At 35.9% G+C, this 7,169-nt stretch overlaps 1 long non-coding RNA gene across 1 annotated transcript; it reads left to right on the forward strand.

The window, feature by feature from the left end:
- The first annotated feature begins 773 nt into the window (after positions 1-773).
- On the forward strand, positions 774-5,167 carry LOC126969761 (uncharacterized). Its single transcript, XR_007730444.1, has 3 exons — positions 774-988; positions 4,211-4,354; positions 4,952-5,167. It is a non-coding gene; the product is annotated as an uncharacterized LOC126969761 (long non-coding RNA).
- The last annotated feature ends 2,002 nt before the right edge of the window (positions 5,168-7,169 follow it).

Raw genomic sequence — 7,169 nt, forward strand, 5'->3', positions numbered from 1 at the left:
ATCTAGCTTTATAGTTATTATATATAATAGTAGCGATATGATCAGATATATCCTATATAGGAAATAATCCGTCGGAATCTTAGTTTTTAATCATCTATCACATAGTGATAGTATGTAATAAAAAAATACAGTTTACTACAATGATGCATGATTTAATAATAGATTTTTTTTATTGTGGTATAATGAAATATTTATCTCTCTATTCTGTATTCTAGATCATGTTGAAAATCAATGTTTTAAAAATGAAAATTTGTTTCATGTATTTGAAATTTTAAATTTTAAATTTTTCGTTTATTTCAAAGATTACATATATATGTTATTATGTGTTATATGCTATCTCTTTTATGTAATGAGTACACAGCTCTCAAAAACTAAATAAAAAACAGCTATTAGCGTTTGGTGTTTCGGTCACGGTCAACCCTGAATAATCTATTGCATCAAACGTTGCCTATAGTTGGAGCGTTATGTTACTTGTCAGTTATGACTCATCATGACTGACTCTTTGACTAATTAGTTTGAATTTTCTCGTGCATTGAAATACAAGATAGCCGCCGCGTAAATTTATCATTGCAACAAAATGGATATTGTTACGTAACGTTGGGAACGTTGGGTAGCAGAGACCAATTATAGCGTCATTTTAGAAAAAAAAAGAGGATACGATGATACTAATACTGATCTTGCATGGACAATCGTTCTATACAAGCCAGTTAGTTCACTATAAGTGTTAAATAAATGTTTTATATTTTCAAAGAGAATGAAAGACAAGTTTTTCATAATTTATATTTTACAGGACAGACCATATATTAGTGGAAAATATAAAGTACATGAAAAATATTCAAGAAGAACATTTAGCTACGACGTAGCTATGATAACATTAGACAAGGAAATTGAAATGGGAGACTGTGCACAACCTGTTGAGTTAATAGGAGCCGATGAAGATATTCCTGCAGGCACAAATGTTACAGTAATGGGATTTGGAAAAATATCGGTAAATAGCTTTACATACTCCCATGGCGATCTGTCGTCGTTGGCACACCAGAAATATTTACTAATTCACATAACCCGCCCTTTTTTAATTAGTAGTAATATAATAAACAGCTCGGATCGACGTGTTGGTGCCAAAAGTCCAAATGTCCAAAACAAGTATTAATATATCGCCTGCAGGGTTGTTTAACTGTATAAGAAATATGAAAAGGGGAAAGTCACGTGAGCACGACGGTCTAAGTGTGCAACACGTATTATATGGAGGGTAGTTTCTTACATGAACTAGTTTATTCTTTTGCATTTGATACTATACAGTATGACATTCCTATTATGGTCTCGGATGGAGGGGACTGGTATTCCCCGTGATATACTAGAACTAATGATTAAATGGGGTAGCAGTAGCAGCTTCTCCAAAGAGTATAAGCTGAGTCTGGCGTTAGACAGGGTGGTCTCACGTCGCCAACACTATTTAATCTTTATATGAATGGACTTATAGATGAACTCACCGGGTCCAAAGTCGGCTGTTATATGTGCAATCAACCTGTCAATAAGTTGAGTTACGCGGATGACATGGTCCTGCTGATTCCCTCAAAAAAGGGCTTACGGAAACTTATAAATATTTGGTAACAGTATGCCTCAACTAATGGGGATGTATGCCTAAACAACAACTCAAATACGTGGGGCACATCATAAGAAATACTATGCCCTGTACTTTCCCCGGGCGTAAAAAGAATATGGGAGTCCCAAGGGTGTCGTAAGAGGCGACTAAGGGCGTCTTAGAAGTGGGAAAGTCACGCTGCCGTCTTATGACGTCAGCACAATCGGGCCAGACTCGTGCGGGCTAATTACCACACTCGCACAGAATACCGGTGTGAAGTAGTGGCCTAGTGCCGCTATGTTTCGCATAGGTTAGTGTCGAGGACCAGAGGCCATTCCCCTCCCCCCACCCACACCGGAATATGACAGCGGAACTAAAAAGATTTTACCTCAGGAGAGTACCAGCTCTACCAGAGTCAGAGAGCATTCTCGCTCGAGCTGCCCGTCGTATTCTGGGGCTCCACAGCACGGTTCTGTTCCACGGCATCCCGCTCCACGCTCGACGTAGACCTTTGCAATATCAGGGGAATTCACTCCAATCTAAAAGACGTCCACCACCACCTTGAGACGGTACATCCGGCGAGACGCAGATATCTTGACCTAGCGATACCCCGGGTACAAAATTGAGCACAATTTTTTGCCTCATGCCGGGGTATGTGTGTACGTTAGGGAGGATATCTGCTGTCGCCGTTTCGGCAATTTTGAGGGTAGGGACCTATCTACTCTCTGGCTCCGTGTAGATTTTGAGGACCGCGTCCGTATCTATGCGTGTGTCTACAGGTCCCATAGTGGTAACGCAGAAACGGATCACCTCATGGGCTGCGTTCAAGCGGCAATTGACGACGTTCTTGCACAGATCCCCTCCGCTGAAATCGTAGTCTTAGGTGATTTCAACGACACAATGCCGAATGGCTTGGATCATGTACCACAGACTACGCAGGGCATTCCACTATATTAAAGAAGGCGAATAGCGGACCTCTTATATCTATTGAATATTGCAAACGGATCTATAGACTGTCCACACTTACTAGAACGCATATGCTTACGAGTCCCTCGGGCACGTGTTAGAAGACCAGAACTGTTACATGTCCCAATGGCATCAACATACTATCGACAAAATTCATTCCTCTTAAGGGCATGGAGGTATTATAATGACATGATTAGAGACTGTAGCATAGATATAGATTTATTTAATGCAACAGTAATGAAATTAAAACACCAGCTCAGCAAATCATTTTTCAAATAATATCGACTATATATATTTATAATTTAGTATAATATAGTGTAGGCTGAAAAGTATATGAATAAGCAAAACAGTATAATTTATTATTCAAACAAAACAAATCTTATAACTTTATTTACAATACTATGACTACATCAAATTAAAACGATCATTACGTAGAAGCGTACCAAGAATACTGGCAGCAATACCGCGTTGGATAGCAAGGCTGATCCGTTGACCGAAATAGCTACCAGCGCTTGGGTTTCCAGTAGCCTTAACATTCTCCGAGCCTCTGGGTATTCAACAAATGTCAGTCTTTATTGAACACATGCGTGTATGCACGTCCGTTTATGTATTAAATTTTTGTGTATAATAGATTGGTATTTGTATAGCTAACGAATCCCACTTACCATGTCGCTAGATTAGATTTATTTTATGTTCGATTTGCATATATATTAATCTAGTCATCATTTATTTTGTAATTAGTTAGTAAATATCATAAAAAATTGGAAATAGCCTTCTATGTAAATATTTCCCAATCTGTTACTGTATTTAGCTGTAAGTTTTCCAATTACAATAAAATAATAGTTATTTATGCAACTGTTGTGTAATAAGGGGTATTAAAACACGACTTTATCTCACGAGGCGAAACCGAGGGTAATGATAGTATCACATGAGTGTTTTAATACCTAATTATCAACAGTTGCATACAAGACTTTATCTACACCCAGAATATGAATCCTCTAAAAGATTCTGAAACAGTTAGTCCTAGTAGTAACCTAATATTATCCATTACTAATTATATACAAATGAACTAAGTATTAATGAAAAAGTTATTTATTTTAGTAGTAATTTACAGTTTGTATAGTGCAATAATTAAAATTTACTTGAATATTATTTTTATTTTGCAGCGTTTAAAATTAATAACTCATTTTTTGTAAACAAAACAATAAAAATATCGAAAAAAAATGGCGGGGATTCGAATACCCTACTTTTTTTTACGGCGTGCGACGTTCTGGTAGTGTGGAACGCGCGTAAACGAAAATGTTCTTTTTTTGAAATTCATACAGATACAATGTGCAATAAGATTGTGGCTGTCTGTTCAAACTCTTTGAGCATGAAGGGATTGAAAAAAAAATTGTAGTGGTGTTATGAAATTCAGTACAACATTACAACCCTCGTTTGGATGATGTAGTGGTTATAAGAACATTGGGTGTTTTAATGTTGGCACTAAGCTAACTGTTTCAGAATTTTTAATAGAGGATTTAAAGTATCGGTGTAGATAAAATAAAAAACATGTGACTGCCATGCCATTTAGTAACCTGTCAATTCAAAAGCTTCTGTTAACAGAAAATATTTTTCAAAATAAAACCTTAATATTTCAACTTATTTCATTTAATTTTTCAGCAAGATGGACCTCTCAGTGATGACTTGAAGGCAGTTGACTTAAAAATGTATTCTGATCAATACTGTCATAAATTCTATGGTCGTTTACCAACAGCCACGCAAATATGTGCAGGACACAACAAAGACAACCAGAATACTTGCGGGGTAAATAAATAATTATATTATAATATAATAAGTTTCCTACTCGTGTTTATTATGACAACAATTTATTTAATTATCTTTATTGTTATTTATTGCTGCCAAACTATTCTTCCATTTTATTATTGTACCTTAAAAATTCTCGAGTTTATTTTTCAAACAAATAATTGTATTATTATTTTACACGCATATCATCAAAGGCATCAAAGTTCATCGAGTCGAAATGCAGTGAGTGAAAGATATACTCTTGACATTCTGTATTGTAAAGGCAAAGCGTGAACCGGATCCGAAAATAGAGGGTAATGACAGAGGAGGTTTTAGTCTGTAGTATATCTCCATACAAGATCTCACAATCTTTGCATACTTTGCTGACGCTAGAACATCTTAATATTCTGTCTCTTTTTCTTCACATCTTTCTTCATTTATTTCAGAATTTCGGCAATTTTTTTTTATGTAACAGCAAACCTTTTGACTGTTTACTTGCAATAAGCAGAGTCATGGTCACCTAGGTGATTTGCAGTATCAAATGCATTACAATACTTATAAGTACTTAAGTATACGATTTATGATAAGGAATATTATATACTTATTTTTTTTCTACAGGGCGATTCTGGTGGACCTATTGTATTCTACAAGACTAAAAAACAATGTTGTTTGGTGACTGCTGGTAGGTACTGCGCGAAGGCCAACTACCCGAAGCTATTTACCAAATTAAGCAATAAAGAAGTACACGAATGGATAATAAAACATTCAAGTAATTAATGTGATGCCTCCTTATTATTGTTTGGTGTGAAAATAAAGTAAAAATGAAAATGAAAATGATTTTTTTTTTATTTGCGTAAACTTACAAAAAGCATCTGTGAATAGTCATAAAATGTTCACAAGTGCGCAAAAGCGTCAAAAAGTTAATTACGTAAGTAATTAAAATCCGTCACTGGATGTTTCAGGGTCGCAGAGAATCGCAATATGCATGGTACCGTACTCCAAACCTCTTTATCCTCAATATATTCCTTAATACTATAGTAACTTTTTTCCATTAAACATGTCTTAAATGATTTGTTAGGCAATTCTGTTATGGTCGCTATAGAGCTTATTAATGACTTATTTGCCTTAGTGGTTCTAAAAATGGGTATAGCAATTTTATGTTTTTGTCTGGTATCAAAGTTATGCTGTTTACACTTTTTAACATATTTATGCATATTTTTCCCAGTATACATAATATTTTGATAGACATATTTTGATGGCACTGTAAGTATATTTATTTCTTTAAACAAATTTCGTAATGAGTCTCGACTTCCAAGACCGTATATAGCGCGAACAGCTCTCTTCTGTAAAATGAAACTGCTACCAATATCGGCCGCCGTACCCCAGAGCAAAACACCGTAAGACATAACACTGTGGAAGTACGCAAAATAAACTAGTCTAGCCGTTGCTATATCCGATAGTTGCCTCATTTTCCAAACGGCGTAGGAAGCCGAACTTAATTTAGAAGACAATTTCTCAATATGGGTCCCCCATTGTTATTAAGAATCTAGGAACGACGAACTCCTAGAAAAATTGTATCAGAAACTAAGTCTAGAGTTACATTATTTAGTTTAACTATTTGTTCAGTAAATGTAACATTTGGTAAAGAGAATTTAAAACATTTCATTTTACCTTCATTCAACAAAAGATTATTTGCAAAAAACCAGTTAGAAACAACGTTGAGGGCATTATTAGTTTCAATGATCTCTCTGTCTTTTCTATTTACTCTTAATATCAACGATGTCTCATCGGTGAACAAAACTATATCTGACATTTTATCTACTAGATATGGAAGATCATTGATTTAAGCTAGGAACAGGAAAGGACCCAGTATAGAACCCTGAGGCACTCCCATTTTTATTGAGGAACCTGCAGAAGTAACACTGTGGATGGCCACTATTTACTCCCGACCAAACAAATAGGAAATTATCATATCCAAAGATGTTACAGAGACTCCATAGAATTTCAGTTTTAAAATTAACGTAAGATGATCGACGCAGTCGGATGTCTTCGAGAGATAACAGAACATTGTGCGATGCCTCCCAGGCCATTAGCATAGATTTGATAAGAGTAGACCCCGCATCTTGAGTGGACCGGCCTTTTTTAAATCCAAATTGGTTTTTATGTAATATTCCATTCATATTAAAGTGTGCCAACAGTTGCTCGAACCTGATTTTTCAAATATTTTACTTAACGCTAGCTACTATAAACATGACGGAGGTGGTGTTATGATTGCTGTGCGGAAAAATATAAATGTTATAGAATGTTTGAGTGGGAAGGTACTTCTGAATGTCGTTGGATTAATATAGTATATAAATCTGGATCTGTAACTCAAACCCTCTCAGTATGTACCATGTATTTGCCGTCTGCAAGCAGATTTGATGTACTAGAGAGATTCACTGATCAAGCATCTGCTGCAATGCTAGAACAAGAGCATACTTTAATTCTTGGCGACTTTAATATACCTGCGCTAAACTGGCTACCATCCCAGGGCAATTTATTGCCTGAGAACTATAACTCTTCTATAGGTACATGTCTCATAGATTTCATGTCCGAGAACAACTTATTGTCCAAACGGTGTCCGTAACTCCTTTAATAAAACCTTAGACCTAGTTCTTAGCAATGTCGGTAATACGCAAGTTATCAATTGTTCGGTTTGTTTAAGTAAGTTGGACAAATTCCATCCCCCATTAGAAATATCCGTCGACTTGGGTGTCGAGGAGTTGGTCACCTCAAAAAGGTGCAAGAGGCCAGATTTCTTTTCAGCCGATTACGATCAGGCCAATAGTGACCTTGA

The sequence above is a fragment of the Leptidea sinapis genome, chromosome 19, assembly GCF_905404315.1.
Source record: "Leptidea sinapis chromosome 19, ilLepSina1.1, whole genome shotgun sequence".
Taxonomy (NCBI): Eukaryota; Metazoa; Arthropoda; class Insecta; order Lepidoptera; family Pieridae; genus Leptidea; species Leptidea sinapis.